General features: G+C 51.2%; 1 protein-coding gene across 3 annotated transcripts in view; it reads right to left on the bottom strand.

Moving 5' to 3' along the window:
* The window catches only part of Smad3 (SMAD family member 3), a 110,013-nt gene that overhangs the window by 76,480 nt on the left and 15,608 nt on the right, over window positions 1-17,925 (bottom strand). The window contains exon 1 of one of the 3 annotated variants that reach the window (XM_041679490.1): window positions 9,078-9,201. The exons of the other annotated variants lie outside the window; for them this stretch is intronic. The gene's annotated coding sequence lies outside the window, so the exon portion shown is untranslated. Of the gene's footprint in view, window positions 1-9,077; window positions 9,202-17,925 lie in introns of those variants that run through there. 3 annotated transcript variants of the gene reach the window in all.

Raw genomic sequence — 17,925 nt, 5'->3', positions numbered from 1 at the left:
CATACTTTGTTTTTAAAACTACTTTTGAATATTAACATGCACACATTTGGGGGGTGTCCACATACACATGTGTGCACATGTATGTTGATGCCAGAGGTCAGTATCAGGTATGGCGAACACTTCACCATCCAAGCCATTCCTCCCCTCCACAGACCTCATTCTTCATCCCTCTCCCCATCCCAATTCCTCCACAGCCTTTCACACTCAGATTTCGACACAGCATCTCAGCTAAAACCTCATCCCAGAAGACAGGCCTACCCCATCCTCACTTCTCTTCACAGATAAAGAAACAGGGGCTTTCCTGAGGAAAGGACAGCTGAAGGGCACGTGACTGGCAGGGACAGAGGCTGAGGGAATGAGGACCTAGATCTTCAAATCCCAACTGTTACAGCAAAAGGACAACTTGAAGAGCTGTTGAGGGGGCTGGGGCTGCATCCCTCAGGACAGATACCATCTCTGAAGTTAAAGCTCGGAGCTGGGGCTCTGAGGGGACCCCGGTGTGATCTGTGTCCTCCCAGCCTTCGTCTCCATGACCACTGCAAGCACTTCTGTGACACCACAGCCGGGACCTGGTGCCCTTCCCTGCACTGACCTCATCCTCAACACCACACTAGGCAGCAGTTACCATTGTCTTCATTTTACAGATGGGGAAACTGAGGCTCCGGGAGAATTCAATGACCTGTCCCAGAATAGGCAACTAGTGAGAGAAGGAGCCGTCCGATCCAAGGAATTCGGCCTCCATGTGGCCCATGCTCCTAAAAGCCACAGAACAGCAGACCTGTCCTGATGAAGTGACCCACCCAGGGAGCCCACGCTGGGGCTGGGACTCAAACCAGAGCTGTTCTCAGCTTCCTTCTGCCCAGGCTTCCACACTAGACAGTGCAAAAGCTCCTGAAAGTGAATGTACAATACCCTCAAAATGCCTTCCCCAAGGGCACGTGGGTAACCTCTGAAATTCTCAGCTGTGAGGACACCGTCACCACTGTACAGCAGTGCTCATTTGCCTACGAGCCGTCTTTCAGTTCAACTAACCTGCGAGCAGAGCCAGGATCCAGCAAGGGCCTGTGTGCACAAGACCAGCCCGGGACCTCACTGTGTGTATCCTAGCAGAGAGTCCATGAGCTGGGCCTGGTGACACCTGCCCATCATCCCAGCACTCAGAGGCTGAGGCAGGAGCATCACCAGAAGGATCCAGGCCAGACTGGGGCAAAAAATAGTGAATTCCAAGCTATGAACACACACAAAATTCAAAAAAAAAAATTTAAAAACTGGAATACCTGCCACCCAAGACACTAAAATAAAGCTTTTTCTCCTTTTCAATTTACCATTCACCAGGACGTGTGATCTTGTGTGATGTTGATTTTACATGAGCGTGTAACTATAGAATCACTGTATGCAGAAATTATATTTTACCCCTGCATTTGCCCAGGGTCAACCTTCGTTCGCCATTTTCTCCTTCACATCAGCCAGTGAACTCAGTTCCCTGAAGAGCCGTGGGAAGGGAGTTCTTGTGAGGAAGGCCTTAGGGCAGCCCTGTCCTTCCTCTTCCTCCTCACTCTCACTTTCAGAGTAAGTTGTTGGCTAATGGTGGGAAGAAATATGAGGGAGGAGACAGGCTTGCCAGGTCAGCGAGTATCCCAGAGGTGACTCGAAGTCTTTTCTTTCCGCTCCAGAACAAACTCTGGTTTAAGCGCTACAGGTCCAGGCCACAGTTGTGACGTTTTATCTAGCACTCCGCTCCAATCCCCCGCACTGTGCATCTGCCTGAATCCTGTGCTCACGAGACCTGGCAGAAAGAACTTTGTGTTCCTTTCCCTTCCCGGTTCTGCGGCTCACTGACCATCCCCTCACAGAACATTAATTCAAATAAAATAATCACCAGGAAGAGGTGCAAGATGGTGACCACAGGGCACTGAACCAAGCAGGCCTGCAGCTGCCCACGACAGCCCATACGGCTGGTCACACCTGCTAGAACACACGAAAGCTGCACTCTCTGGCTGGCAAAGCGGCCTGTCTCTGACATTGACAACCTGAGTTTGGTCCCTGGGACCCACAAGGTGGAGAGAGAGAACCAATTCCACCAAGTTGTCCTCTGATCTCCACATGCTGGCCTCGGCATACCCCACCCCCCCACGCACACGCTCAGCACACACACAAGACTAAGTCTCACAGCTGCCCTTTACTGACTGGTCTAGCGGGTATGTGTGTCCAGCTCACATCTGCATGTGCCCTGTAATAACTATGAAGCCTAACCCAAAACTTACATGAATTCACTTAAAGCAACATGAGGCCCTTTGCGCGAGGTTCTTTGCGTGACTCAACTGTGTCTGTCCCTGGTGTAAGCCTTAAAAACAACAAGGTTGGCCGGGCGGTGGTGGCGCACGCCTTTAATCCCAGCACTCGGGAGGCAGAGGCAGGCGGATCTCTGTGAGTTCGAGACCAGCCTGGTCTACAAGAGCTAGTTCCAGGACAGGCTCCAAAGCTGCAGAGAAACCCTGTCTCGAAAAACCAAAAAAAAAAAAAACAACAAGGTTGGGTCATAGTGTCAGAAGTTTGGACACTCAGAAGATTTTGGAGCTAAAGACAGCACCTCAGAGGCCCGAGTCTGAGAAATGCTGGCTAAGACCTCAAACACTGAAAGGGGAGAAAGACTTGGCCATAGGAGAAGGGACTGGCTTGGCTACTTCAGTACCTGCGGACTGGGAAACCTCATGGGCCTTCTTTACCCTGGCTGAGGCTGACACACTGTCAGGTAACCTGCTCGCCTACCCAGCTAAAGTAGTCACGTTGGGGAGCATGGAGATGCTGGCTCAGTGGTGCACTGAATGCTCTGTAAGGACCCAGGTTTAGTTCCCAGCTCACAGCCATCTGTACTCCAGTTCCAGGAAATAGGACATCCCTTCTGGCCTCAGAAGGCACCAGGTACACACACACACGTACACACACACACGTACACACACACGTACACACACACGTACACACACACACACACACACACTGCAGACACTCATAAAAATAGATACCTTTAAAATACAGAAAGATATGTGAGCCAAGTGTCCACCCACATCTAATCATCAGCGAAGGATGGAAGGATGGGACCAGCTACTTCCTGGCTTGTGAGCAAGGTGACAGATACAAGCTAAATGTGCGTGCATTAACTTCCTTATCACAGCCCTAAAACACACTTACCTGGTGGAGGGAAGATAGCCTCAGAGAAGTGACATGACTTGCCCATGGCCTTCCCAGAGAGCTAGCTTCAGGGTGACTATCACCTCCATCCCTGCCACCAAGCCTCTCCCGCATGCAGTATCTCAGGCTTGGGCTATCCGTATGGTCAAAACACACATGTACTTAACTGCAGAGAAAATGACAGTGACTCTGAGTCCACATGCTGTGGCCGACCGAGGCAGCCACAACCTGCTGGGATTTAAATAAAACGTTCAAGCACGAGTCCCTGAGATCGCAATAAGGGATGCAGTCACCTCCCTGCCTGCATTAGTGTAGCCTGTGCGGCAGATCTCGGGTAATTATGAGCTCCCGATGGTCGCGGCTGCATGAGAAGTAACGTGTGTTTATTAAGTTCAAGGCCCTGCTTCTAACATGGTTATTTAGAGTCATTAGGACCTGCTGGAGCAGGCCCCTGACTCCACGCTATCGCACTGCCACACCCCGCCACAGCCCTCTCCGCAGGGCAGCAATTTTGAGCCAAGCATGAGGATTCTGTGCTGAGTCGGCCTTAGAAGGCAGCCAGGTAAATACCTGTACCTTGTGTAGGAACAGCGGTTGAGGGGACAGGGCCTGCAGACCCCAGGGGCAGGGTGAGCAGGAACCAGTCTCATCTTCACCACTAATCGCAATGTCACCTCCGACCGCAAGCCAGAGAAGTGCCAAGGTCTGAAGCTGCAAGTCCAAGCCCGTCCAGGGCTCAGGCTGGATTTTCTAGGCCCATTCCCCATGGGCCACTGTGCAGGCGGCCTCAGAAGGTTCTGGTGCCCAAAGCTTTGCCAAAGGACGGATGGGCAAGAGCTTGGAACACTGTAGGGGAGGTGCTTGAACAGCTGAGGACCAGAAATAACGTGACTGGGGCCGGATTCTTTGCCGGACTCACCCCAGGTGAACTGTTTGCCATCTCTGAGCCGTGCGGTCCTCAGTCACTGAGGAAGGCTCCGGACAGGCAAGGCACTGACCAGCCTCACTGAAGCGTACACTGTGTACTAGTCAGGCCTCGCATGGATCCCAGCGGCTGTAGGAGTCAAGAAGACAGTCACAAGTAGCTTCCTGACGTTCTATGGGGAACCAGCTCCAACCGGCCTTGCCAAACTCATCGTCCCAACATATAGCACGCGTCAGCAGAGTATCTACAGTTCCACTTCCCCTTCTTAGCAGCAGCCACACAGCACATGGCTCAGAAGCACAGTGGCCTTTGTCTGCCTCTGGGGACCGGGCTAGCTCACATCCTTCCTCCTACACCATGGAAGCCTCTGCTGTTTCTTGTCAAAGACACCCTGCTTGACAGGATTTGAGCGGTAGGCCTGCAGGACCACGAGGGAGGGGAGGGGGAGGAGGAAGTTAGCTCAGGGCCTTCCCTGGTGAGCACCTACACTGGGCAAGGCTGGAAGTACACAAAGATGCCCAGGCTAATCACAGACTCAGGAGGAGTATGTGGGAGCCAGTCATGGGTGGGGTTGACAGCAGTTTCTTGTCAAATGTCCCTCCTGATCCACACCATGGCCAGGATGGGGACGGAGCAGAGGTCTGACAGAGAAGGCCAGGGCAGTTCTGGAGGCTCTGTCAGCATGCCTTAGGGAGAAGGGTGCCTGGAAACCCTACTTTGGGAATTAGCATCAGAGTAACAACATTAACAACAAAAGTGTGTGGGGGGGAACAGCCTAATTATGTGTGAGCACCCCAGCATGGGCTCAGCTTCCCATGGCCTGGAGGTCAGCCGCTATGACCATACTTCCTTCTTCCTTCAACACAGCACTGGGCAACCCCAGCATAGATGAAGCATCATGTCTATCACCAAGTGTGATCCTTGCTGTCTTTAAAAATTATGTGCATGTGTGTATGAGTGTGTACACATGTATGTGTGTGGGTGTGTGCATCTGTGCACATGCATGGAGGCTGACTAACCTCTTCTCACTCTCCATCTACTCCTTTGAGGCAGGGTCTCTCTCTGAACCCAAGGCTGGTGTTTTCTCTACTAGATTGGAAGCCAACAAGCCCCAACCACTTTCTTGCCTCTCTCCCCTTGGAGTTGGGGTTATAGATATAGACAGGACACACAGTTTGTGAGATCCATGCTGGGATCCGACCCCGGTCCTCATGGTTACAGTGTTCTCCATCTCTAAACCATCTCCCCAGCCTCTGGTTTGCCACATTTAGCTGACAAAAGAGGAAAGATAAACTCCATCCGAGGCTATTCGAAAGGCAGTCTTGATCTGGGAGGTGTGTGGCTCTGCAACCATTCTGTAGGCCACAGTGCATTGCTCTGGGGAGAGCCCCGACCACCAGCACCTTCGGTTTCCACCCTGCAGCCTCATCTCTAACTGAGCTTCTCAAACAATCCCCTGAGGGACTGAAGACACAGGTGGCTGGGCTCCACCCCAGAAGCTGCTTTTCCAGCCAGTGTCCCCAAGATGCTGATGCTAGCCAAGGACCATGCTTTGAGAATTGCCCACACAAACAGCAGGGACTGGTTGGATTAACTGTGGGACACCTATCTGATGTAACAGCATGGAAATTCAAAAACCACAGGAAAGCAAGGGGGGGGGGGGAGCCTAGAACTTCAGGCCTGTACCTTAAGCCGGCCTTAGTTCTATTTGCTCTCTGATCTCTCCCTGATTTCTTTATACTCTGTTTGTCTGTCCAGGACTGGTCCCTGACCTTCTGGACCCTGCGTGTTAGCGTGGAGGGGGAGGGGAAAAGAAGTCAAGATGCTTCTCTGACCCGGGCCTTCCTTTCTAGCATTATCTCCAGAAAGGCCCACGGTGACCCTGATCCTGAGCACTGGGAACACCTCTTAGCTTTGTCCTTCCAGCTCACCGGTGGCAGTGGCCTCCCACTGAGCTCTGGGTCACCTTGCCTCCCTTGTTTGGCTCTCAGCTCCTTTCTCGCCTGTGTAGCCAAAGGCCCGTATTAAATTCCCTTTGTGGTAGTACACAGCGCAGTTCCCACTTCCTAGTTAAGACTCCGAATAACACAGTTATGGCAATCTAGAAACACTTATACAAGTGGAGGGGCCTGGAAGACCGCGAGCAAGAATTTAAAGATGCAAAATGATAAAAAGCATTCTTACCCAAAATATCATTACTATCTGAAACCGGTGCCAAGTACAAAGCAAAAGGGATGGCAAGAAAAAGGCTGGGAAGGTAAGAATCCATGACAACAAGAAAAGACAACCCAGGTCTGTACTTTCAATTCTTAAAACACCTTATTTTGTTGAAACCATGGCCACAGCCACAATGACACCAGAGGTTCCTCCTGAAAGTACCTGGTGGTTATCCAGAGGTGAGTGACTCACTTGCTGAAGAGGTCACACAAGTACCACGCTGGGCCCTTAGCTGCTGGGGAGAGCAGGTGACCAGCTGAGACCCCGAACCCAGCCCTTCTAGCTGGAGACGGGGTCAGGTTCTGGTCTGGAGGGCAGTCTGGATGCCTCGTGATTTGCTGGGATGTGAGGGTAACGGAAGGGGCTGGGTGGCAGAACACCTGTGGCACACGCGTGCAAGGAGCCGGTTCATCTCCCAGAAGGGGACAACAACAATGGTGACAGAGCCCAGCCAGGGTACAGAGAACCAGAAAGCAAGGGGAGAGAGATTTCTAGCTCTTCTCCCACAAGCATAAATTAACACCAGAAGGAGCTAGACTGAGCTGGGCATGAAGTGCACATTTGTAATCCCAACACATGGAAAACTGAGGCAGGCTAAGCCGGGACTACAGAGTGACCTGTCTCAAAAAAAAGAAGGAAGGAAGGAAGGAAGGAAGGAAGGAAGGAAGGAAAGAAGGAAGGAAGGAGCAGGAGAAAAATGACTCTGAAAAGCTGTCCTCTGATCCAAGCGCACCCATGCACACACTTGATCCAACAGAGTGGTGAGAGGAGGACACGCCCTCTGACACTATACCGTCGGAGCATGACCTACCGCTATAAAAAGGGTCCTTCCCCCTTAGCCCCAGCTGATTTGCCAGAGGAGCTTAGGGGCTAGGGTTTAAGGAGGAGGCCTGCAGCAGAGAGCCTTGAGGGCTGCCAGGCAAACGTGCATCTTTCTTCAAAGTCCTGAGTGGAACCATTCAGCTCCTGGGTCACACTTGACATTAAGCACAAGAAGAAAACCAGGCTCGACAAACCCAGCCCACATCGGACTCTAAGCCAGCAGCAGCAGAAAACACTGCCCAGTACTGCTAGTTCTTTACCTGCTCTCCCAGCCCATATACCCACCCCATGCTGCTAACTGGTTTTACCCTGCAGGACTCTGGCTGCTCTGGGAGGTGACCATTGGCGAGACTGCCAGCTACCAAGAAAATGTAGTTAGTATTCTGCAGCTACGTCTTCAGGGTCAAACATCCAGGAACAAGAGAAAGGCTTAAAACATTCACAATCCTCTTACAAAGATGAGCAAAGGCTCCTCTCTGGGTTCCAGAAGCAGAAAAATCACCGCTGAGAGAGGGTTCTTCGATGGAGCTGCCTGTAGATTGTGCAGGGAGCGCCAGGAACGCAGCTTTGGGGTGCTGTCACTCACGCTAGGATGCTCTTGTCAGTGGTGATGTGGCTGCCTAGAAGGCCCATACTCCTGCCAGTGATCCCGGTAACTCACCAGATCAGCAAGCTGGACTTGGACAGACTCACCTTTGGTGTATCTGTGCTCACCCTACTTTGGGTGAGTGAAAGCAAATGCCCCATGGGAAAAAAATCTTTTGACATTGGACCTTATGTAAAAACTGAACAATGAAAAACCAGGCATAGGAGTCAAAGACCTATCCCTAACTTTGACTTTCCTATTAATTCACTGCCTGATCTTGTACACCCCTCACCCCAGACTCGGTTTCCCCATCTGTCACCAACAGGGTTTAACTGCACAACTGGAGTCATTTCTGAACAAGGAAATAAACAGGGTAAGGCCCATCTTGTGCCACAGATGTCTTCATAGATTCTGAGGGAGGGTGAGCGTGGAAGAGGGCACACGACTAACTCCAGTGCCCTCAGATACCTAGCGGCAAAGCTGGGTGTCCATCCCACCCCACCCCATACTAGGCATGGTTTCTTCCCTGCTCCCTGGGAGAGACCTGAAGTCCCCCCTGTGGGGCTTGCTGCCATCTCTTCAGGGTGATGCTTCACCAACATTAGTTCTCCTCTGCCTCTGCCCAGGCTACTGCATGGGCAGAGTGCATACAGTCAGCCATGCAGAAGAGGACAGCCCTCAGCAACACAGATGGCTGTGGCTGCAGAGGAGTAAAGGGACAAAGTAAACTACTGATAGTGGCTTGCACCACGACCCTTTTATCCAAAGCCCCAAGACAGGGACAAACACCTACCACCAAACAGCTGCGTGCCCTGCCCCCCCCCCCAATCTGCTCTAGCACCTACTTCCAGGGACCGCTGAGATGACAAGAAGGAATCACATGTGGAAGGCGACGCCAGAGACCATCATGAAAACGAGAAAGTGGAGCTACTCCCCCTAGTCCAGTGACAGCCGTAAAAGGAGAATCTGTGGTTCTCTAAGACAGAATACACACATCAGGTACGTTTCTAAGGCAATGGCGCCATCAAAGAAAAGTAGACCTGAAGGGAGTAGCCATGGAACCTGCTCCTCCACTCAGTACAAACTGTCCCTGGTCACTTACAAGTTAGGAACAAGACACTTGCCCCACTCCCATCAGGGCCATGAAGACATGACGCAAGAGGCCAGTGTATGGCACACCATAATGTAGGCTCATTGCTGCCCTAGTCCAGCCCCACCCCTCCAAGGGTGGGGGCAACTGACCAGCCCAGTCAGAAGAGAGCCCGGCTCGATTTCCTTCAGTTCCCAATCACAGAGATGATCATAAAGAAAAAAAGGAAGAAAAGGATCGGATCGCACCTTTGGAAAACTACAAAGCATACAGTGGCCTCCTGGAGAGCAGCCTGGGTAAGGGTGAGGCTTAGGGTTTCCAGAGTGTGTTCCTCTCCAAGTCTGGGCTCCCAGCTTGCATCTTTAGAACAGCGTTAAAGCAGCACCCGAGTCCCACTCGTAGGCTCTGAAAAGATTCACCCTGCTGGAGAAAGCTGCCGGCAGCACAATTCACACGGGGGACTCCACAGGTTCAAGTGTTGGGGCCCTCCCTTCCGGGCTCACTGAATAAGCTCTGTTTGAGAAAAGTCACCCTGACAAAGGTCAGAGGTGAGCGCCAACTCAGCCAGGAAGCTGTTCCTTTCTTGCAGAACACAGCCACTCCCTCCAGCTGGGACGAAGAGCAAGGGTGCCCTCCCATTCGTCCCCCTTCATTCAGAGACAACATTTGAAAAAAAAAAGTCTTCCTGGCAGGTCAAAACTAAAAGTGGCCTGGAAGGCAGCAAGCCTTTGGTGTCTTCTCATCTCTGCCCCGCCCCCCTCCCCTGAACACAGGGTCCCTGAATGGTTCTGCTACCTCTGTGGGTTTCTCTCCCCAGCCTTGATTGCTGGCTTCCTTCTTCCTCCTGTTTGCGCACCTGCGGTGGCACACCTGGCCCCAGAGCAGCCCAGCTCTCACTTCACTGGTTTGTGTCCATGGCGGGCTACCCCCAGCCCCTGCTCACCCACCTGTTTCCCCTTATCTAGCCTTCAGAGCTGAAGAACAACAACCAATAGCCACTTAGCCCAAGCCAACACCGCACCCATCCTCAAACACAGGCCCCAGGACCACAGGTTGGGGTTCCTACAACCAACAGAAGCAAAAACGGGAACCCAGAAAAACCAGGCCTGGGTCAGAGCTACATATGTATCTACATATGTAGCTACATATTCCTTTAGCCAGCAAAGGTGATCACTGGGGCTAAGCCAACGAATGTACAGCCTCTCCCTCCGCCTTGAGGTTTTGATTTTGATTCTTCCCCATGAACTGGGAAAACGGCTGGAGCTGTTAATCAGCTGGGCTATAGCAATGCCAAGAGCTCTGTACCACAGGCTGCAAAGGGTAGCTTGCTCAACCGGATTCAGGCAGAGCTGGCCTCAGAGCATGCAATCTCAAAGCACGGACCATAAACACAAAATTAAAAGGTAAAGTAAAAAGGGCGGAGATGTTTACTGGAAACTTTAGTTCTGCTGCCCAGAAAATATGGGCTTTTTTTAACACACAACACACACACACACATATATATAAAACGCCTCTGCTGCCCACCTTTAAAAATATGTACTTTGTTCTATATGTGGCTTCCTTATCTGCCCCCATTACATTCAGCTCATGACCGGGAAACCTGAAATAGTCACCCACATAGAATGACAGCCTTGGGCAACACCGGGGATGAACAAAACATAAGCAGCATTTACAGTTCATCACCAACTACCTCAAAGAACAAACCGAAGCTTCCCAGCACACAGAGAATTAATCCCACCCGAGGAAAACGATTCCTGAAGTCAGGGAAAGTGCTTGGAAACAAAACCGCATGTTAAAGCTGACGGCCAACGAGGTGCCCACCAGGGCAGCTTCCAGATACAGAGCATCATACCTACCAGGAGGCAGAAGCTGGGCCATGTGTATCACCTTCTAGCTCAGGTACCATCGCTTCATGTCCCTGTCCCCACCCAGGACCCATGGGTTCCTAGTCCCTAGGGTATTCACTGTGTGACTCTGGCACAGGAAGCCCTCATGATTGCTGGTTGACAGCCACATGCTAAAATTTGCAGGGCCACGCTAAGCTCTTCGAGGACAAGGACCACACTCTCCATTTCTCCAAGCACCTTGTTCGCCTTGACAGATTTCTCCATCCTCTGAATGAGCGACGGTCTAACCTGCCCTAATTGCCAACACCTGTATCTCCAAGGCTATCTTCTGCCAAGCTCCTAGTCTACCCACTCAGCTCTTGAGAACCTTAAAGGTTAATACAAACCGACACATTTTCTTACCTCCTGTGACTCATGCCACACCGACTGAATACTCATCTTTGCCTTCCTCCCACCAAACAAGCCTGCTCCTTTATCTGGACCAGAGATTCCAACCTAGCCGCCCTCTACCCTACTCGTGCCCTATCAGGTATCTCAGGCTGCTTTAGCTGGAGCTGCTCTCCACCAAAGATAGGAACCCTTTAGCCAAAGCCCCAGGGAACATCACCCATCACTCCTTCACCCTTCCACAGCCCCCAGAATCCACCAGGGCACAGCCAAGGATCGGGCACGGAGGGGTGCCAGCACTGGCAGAGGCCTCGTTCTCGTGAACCAAATGTGGGTGTGTGTCACGGCCTGTTTAATCCATTCCTTCTCCACCCCGGCCCCACCCCCACCCCCAACTCCTCTGTGTTTTCTGAGCAGAAATAACCAGCTGCAGATGGTTCCACTACTTCAAAGTTCTTGAGAAACCTCCGGCCCAAGAGATGCTAGGAGAACTGGGCTGCCAGCTGATGACCAAATCTGCACTTCCAGACCCAGGATGCCTCTCTTCTCAGTGCGCGTGCTTTATTTTTGTAGCCAACCGCTATCACTTTCCACCCAAAATACACATGCCCGTCACACCAAACCACAGCTTTACATAAGCACTTACAGCTGTGGCTCTCAGCCCTGGCTACACACCACAGTCACCTGGGAAAATTCAAAGGCAGTGCTGCCGTTCTGACTCGCGGCAATTAGGAACCCAGTGGTCTGAGGATCAGAAGGTTTGTAGGCAGCCGGGACAGTTAGCACTGACTGTCAACTTCATGAGATCTAGGATCACCCAGAAGACAGACCACTGAGCACACCTGTGAGGGAGTGTCTACATTCGGTTAACTGAAGTTGGAAGACCCACGATAACTCAGTGGTATCTCACGGGCTGGGAGCCCAGACTCTGAGAGAACCACGTGAACACATTCATTCATCTCTCTCTCTCTCTCTCTCTCTCTCTCTCTCTCTCTCTCTCTCATGCTTCTGCCACCAGGCCTTCCCGGCCACGACAGACTGAACCCTCAAACCATGAAGCAGAACAGACCCTGCTTTCCTTACGTTGCTTCTTGCCACGCATTTCATCTCAGCAATGAGCCAGTAACTAAGACAGCAGCCAAGGCAAAAAAACAAAACCCTCCAGTGGTCCAAACTACCAAATGTGAGTCACAAGGAACCAAGAGTCTCAACACCACACAGTACTTTGAACCCCAAACTTCTTTCCATCCTGTCTTCAACTATGGGCCCCAATTTCTAGTCCCAGAGAGATTACAGTGTGATTCTGAAACTCCCAAAATGAGTAACTATCATTTCTTTGAATGCAAGTACAAGAATTTGACCTTGAAGGCAGAAGAAACTTGAAAGCCCTGCACCTTCAGCTGGGGAAGCAAAGTGACTCAGCCAGGGCCACAAAGCTGCTACACAAGAGCCAAGTCTCTAAGTCCCTGTCCGGCTAGCACAAAGGGACAGAAGAAAGTAGAAGGGACAGGTAGGTTGTGTACTTCCTGGATGCCTTTCACGGTCACCCTCTGGGTGCCGAATCAAAAGGCTTCACCTCACCCACTTAAGAAGCCTGAAGGCTTTTCTCTCCCCATCTCCCCTTACCCCCATCCCACCCCACCCCCAAGATCCCAATTTTCTCCCCGGCAATTTTGTCTACTTCCCTTAGCCAAGAGGATAACTATATGTTTTTCCTTGGGTTCCCCTTCTTACTTAGCTTCTTTAGATTCACCTATTGTAGACTCCGTGACCCTTATTTATGGCTAGAAACCAATTATGAGTGAGTACATCCCATGTTCATCTTTTTGGGTCTGGGATACCTCACTCAGGATAGTGTTATTTCCATCCATTTGCATGCAAAATTCGAGAAGTCATTGTTTTTACCGCAGCGTAGTACTCTAATGTATAGATATTCCATACTTTCTTCATCCATTCTTCCATTGAAGGGCATCTAGGTTGTTTCCAGGTTCTGGCTATTACAAATAATACTGCTATGAACATAGTTGAACAAATGCTTTTGTCAAATGATAGGGCATCTCTTGGGTATATTCCCAAGAGTGGTATTGCTGGGTCCAGGGGTAGGAGGTCGGGCCTTGGGAAAACAGGAGGATTGGGATAAAGGAAGGTTGGACAGGGGAGCACGGAACCACAATTCTTAGTTAAGGGAGCCACTTTAGGGTTGGAAAGAGACCTGACCCTAGAGGGGCTCCCAGGTGCCCAAGCTGAGGTCCCCAGTTAGTTCCTTGGGCAGTTGAGGATAGGGAACCTGAAATGACCCTATCCTAGAGCAATACTGACGAATATCTTGCATATCATCATAGAACCTTCATCTGGTGATGGATGGAGATAGAGACAGAGACCCACACTGGAGCACTGGACTGAGCTCCCAAGGTTCCAATGAGGAGCAGAAGGAGGGAGAACATGAGCAAAGAAGTCGGGACCACGAGGGATGCACCCACCCACTGAGACAGTGGAGCTGATCTATTGAGAGCTCACCAAGACCAGCTGGACTGTGACTGAAAAAGCATGGGATAAAACTGGACTCTCTGAGCATGGCGAACAATGAGGGCTGATGAGACGCAAAGGACAATGGCACGGGGGTTTGATCCTACGTAATGTGATGGCTTTGTGGGAGGCTAGCCAGTTTGGATGTTCACCTTCCTAGATATGGACGGAGGTGGGAGGTCCTAGGTCTTACCACAGGGCAGAAAACCCTGACTGCTCTTTGGACTGGAGAGGGAGGGGGAAAGGAGTGGGGGGAGGGGGAGAAGGGTGGGAGGAGGGGGCGTAGGGTGGGAGGAGGAGGAGGGAAATGGGAGGCTGGGAGGAGGTGGAAACTTGTTTTTTTTCTTCTCCTTTTCTCAATTAAAAAAAAAAAAAAAAAAAAAAAAAGAAGCCTGAAGGCAAAGGTAGTGAAACCCCTGAAACTGCTGTCACCACCTGGAGTCCTCAGACGTGGCCCTGTGGCTGACCGAGGAAAGTCATTAGCAGAATGGGTCTCAGCCAGTTTCAAAAGGGTGCTCTTTGAAGCCGCGGCCACACCAAGAGACCGAAGCCAGCAGTGGACTCAGGGATGGGAGAAAGCCGACTGTCGGTTTCACATTCTCTAACCAACCTGCGAACGCGGTCCCCTTCCTGTGTTTCTACAGCAGGGTAGTTGCGGTGCAGCTGGTGCCTTGAAGCACAGGAAACCGGAGCCTGAAGCCCAACATGAATTCCTTTTAGCTTGTGGCCTGGTTTCTTCTACCCTGGCACAGATAGCCAGGTGAGGCTCTGCGAAGGCAAGGTGTTTATGGATATGCAGGCGACTTTCTTTATCAATCTGACAAGAGCTAGATTCATTCTGGAGGAGGGAATCTCAACTGAGAAAACGCTCCCTCCAGGCTGGTGGGCAAACCTGTGATGCATCTTCTTGATTGATGATTGATGTGGGCGGGCCCAGACCGCTGGTGGTCTCCGGTGCTAGAAGAAAGCAGGCTAAGCAAGCCAAGAGCTTCAAGCCAGTAAGTGGCACCACTGTACAGCCTCTGCATCAGCTCCTACATCCAGTTCCTGCCTTGAGATCTGCTCTGATGTGCCTCAGTGACGGACTGTGATATGGGAGTATAAGCCGGAATAAACGCTTTCCTCCCCACCTTGCTCTTGGTTACAGTGTTTTATCAGAACAATAGAAATCCTAACTAAGAAAATGGCTTTCCAACTCACGGATCCATCTGCAGCTCCCAAGAGTCCCCATCAATACCACTGATGATAGCAGGTTGGTAAATAATAGAATAAAGCATGGCTGTGGTACAGTCAGTCAAATAAGGCTGCTAACGAATGGGGAATTCTCCCAGGAAAATGTATTATAGAGGAAGGCAAGAAGCCAGAGAGCACTTAGAGAGGAGCTTACAATAACAGGACCGCCATGGACCTCCTGAGAGTCTCTTTCAAGCTCTGTCATTCTGTAGGTGAGAAGAGCAGCAAGCAGGATGCCAAGGTGACCTTTCCAGGGTCACAGAGCCCAAGCCCACCAGTAGGTCAAGGGACATCAGCATTACTAGAGAAGCATGGCACGAGAATTGCAGGTCCTGTTTTCATTCTGTCCGAGGCCTGTGATCTCCATGACCGCCCACTTGCTACGGAACTATGGATGATTTTGATCCCCCTGCCTCCACTGCCAATGCTGGGATTACAGGTGTGAGCCATTACCTCCAGATATCACAGGCTCTTTGCGTTTCAGCTTGTCTGTTCCACTCTCTTCATGCTTACTTAGCTGAACGTGGGGGCGCCCATGCACCCGAGCAGGTGGTGGACAGAGCAACAGTACCCACTCAGCTTCAGATGTGGCACAGGTGTTTGGAGGACGATGCCAAGAAAGCAGCCAGAGCTGAGGCCCTGGAGCTCGGAAGGACTGCAGGCCTGGAAGCCATCCCCACAGTGGTTGCGAATGAACCCCAGAGAGAGAAGTGTGATTTCGGATTCTGACTAAGCCTAGCTGGGCAAGACAATGCCAGCAGATGGTTCCATTTTTTCCCATCACTGAAGTTACAGCAGATAGGGGGAGGAGGAAACGAAGGGGGGAAGGGGCAAAGGATGACATTCAAACAGATCTCTGGAGCAAAGCCCTTCTGTGCACAGCGCTATTCCATCTTCCTTCTGCTGTAACCACTTCCCACACAAACCCCAGCAAGGCAACCGTGCAGCCCACAAGGGACATGCAACTACAACTACACTTCCTGCTCATCAACAGGCAACAGCAAGCATCTGAAGCTGATGGTCCACGGCGTGGTTACATCAAAGATTGGGGGCCTCAGACACAGCTCCCCATATGCCACTGCACCATGTGTGGTCAACCTGCACCAGTAACTTCAGAACCAGGGCTTACAAAACAAAAGCGGTCTCACACTGGGATAACCTAGCTGGGATTCACGGCGACGGTCACCTGGCCACTGCTCTTGGGAACCTGAGAATTTTCAAGGGAAACAGTTCTTCGGGTCCCAGGCCCACGTTCAAAGGTCCATCTCTATGTCAGACTCTGCAGTGTGACAACTGACCTTCTGCATGCCACCCTAGCAACTCCACTTGTGGGGTCAGTAATGGTAACTCTTTTTAAACCATCAAAGGGACTGGGGTAAACAACTCCGTGGATGGGATGTATGTTGCACAAGCAGGAGGGCCTGAGTTCAAATCCCCACCATCCACATGAAGACGCAGGCACAGTGGCACACCTGTAATCCTTGTGCTGGGAGGTAGAAACGGGTGGATCTTAGAGGGTGGGGTAGGTCAGTCAATCGAGGGACCTGGCGAAGTCCAGGTCCAGTGAGAGGCTGTGTCTTAAAAGAATAAAGAGCAACAGAGGAAGATACCAGCCTCCAGCCTCCACAGGCGCATACAGACAGTAGCAGGAGTACAGCACTCGCTCACAGCTGCAAGTGCTCGTGCGCACACACACACACACACACACACACACACAAAGGGGGGAGAGAGTGTGCCCAAACAGCGATTCAGTCAAGCAAGAAAAAGAGAGGCATCTTGAAACATCTTGAATTAGCTTTAAGATACTCCCTGGGGTCCCAACTTATCACAACTCCTAGAACAATACGAAAATAAAAGGTGAAGGCTTGGGACAGGGACAGGTTGTTTGCAGCTGACCTCGAGACCACCTCCACTGTGAAAAGATTGGAGGCATTCTGCTACAGAGGGCTCTGCCATGTGTGATGGTAGGAACTCTGCTTTGACCAACGCAACACTTACAGGTTTCCATCGCCAAGAGTATGGTTTTAGGAGATGGCACAGAGCAACCTGGAGACTCGTTGGACGCTGCTAGCTTAGAGCATGACTGGCTAGCCTAACTGTGAGTGACTCCGAAGCAGGAACCAATCCTCAGGAACCTCTAGACAACTCCATCCCCCAGGGAAGGAGCTTTGGGCATGGTACCTGCCCTCACTGCAAATGCTAAGGCAGGCTTTATCTTCCCTCAGAGGAAAAGGAGAAGCTGAGCAACAGGTGAAGACAGATATCTGAACTGCCTTAGGGGACCTGACTTTGGGTCACAAAAAAAAAAAAAAAAAAAAAGCATAGCCCTTGGGCACAGTCTTCAGAGGTGAGAGCTCCCTCTGGTCCTCCCTTCTGTCTTGTCTCCTAAGACCCATCTAAAGCCTTCGATCTTCTCAGGATGCCATCAGCTGCCTGCTAGGTGCTCTGAGTAGCAGAGTACATCTCCCCCTTGACTGCAAAAACAGGAGATGGGACCAAGCACCTAAGTTCTCACCCGTGCTGTTCACAGGAAGCACACACACACAGATGAGGCTGGGAGTCCACTCAAGGAGACTACGAGTCAACAAGTTTTAACTAAGAAGTACCTAGTGGAGAGCTGAAGAGATGGCTCAGCAGTTGAGAGCACTGCCTGTTCTCCCAGTGGGCCCTGGCTTGGTTGTCAGCACCCACATGGCAACTCTCAGATGTATGTAACTCTAAGATCTGACACCCTCACACAGACATGCATGCAAGCAAAACACCAATGCATGTAAAATAAAAATAAATACATTATTATAAAGAAGAAAGAAGAAGAAAGAAAGAAGTAGTAGTAGTAGTAGTACTTAGCGGGCCTGGTGTGGTGGCGCACGCCTTTGATCCCAGTGCTCCGGAGGCAGAGGCAGGTAGATCTCTGCAAGTTCAAGTCCAGCCTGGTCTACTAAGTGAGTTCCAGGACAGCCAGGGCCATTAATGTCACACTAAGTGCCCTAGTGCATCCAAAGAGCTTGTTGACAATCCACTGTTGCTGCCACTAACTGTATGTAACATGACAGAGGCTTAATGACACATCTGGATTCTTTCCAGGACAGAGGCCCCTGGGGAG

The sequence above is a fragment of the Microtus oregoni genome, unplaced genomic scaffold (genome assembly GCF_018167655.1).
Source record: "Microtus oregoni isolate MIOR12 unplaced genomic scaffold, Mior012 000032F_ref0000030, whole genome shotgun sequence".
Classification (NCBI taxonomy): Eukaryota; Metazoa; Chordata; class Mammalia; order Rodentia; family Cricetidae; genus Microtus; species Microtus oregoni.
This window is presented reverse-complemented; position numbering and strand designations above follow the sequence as displayed.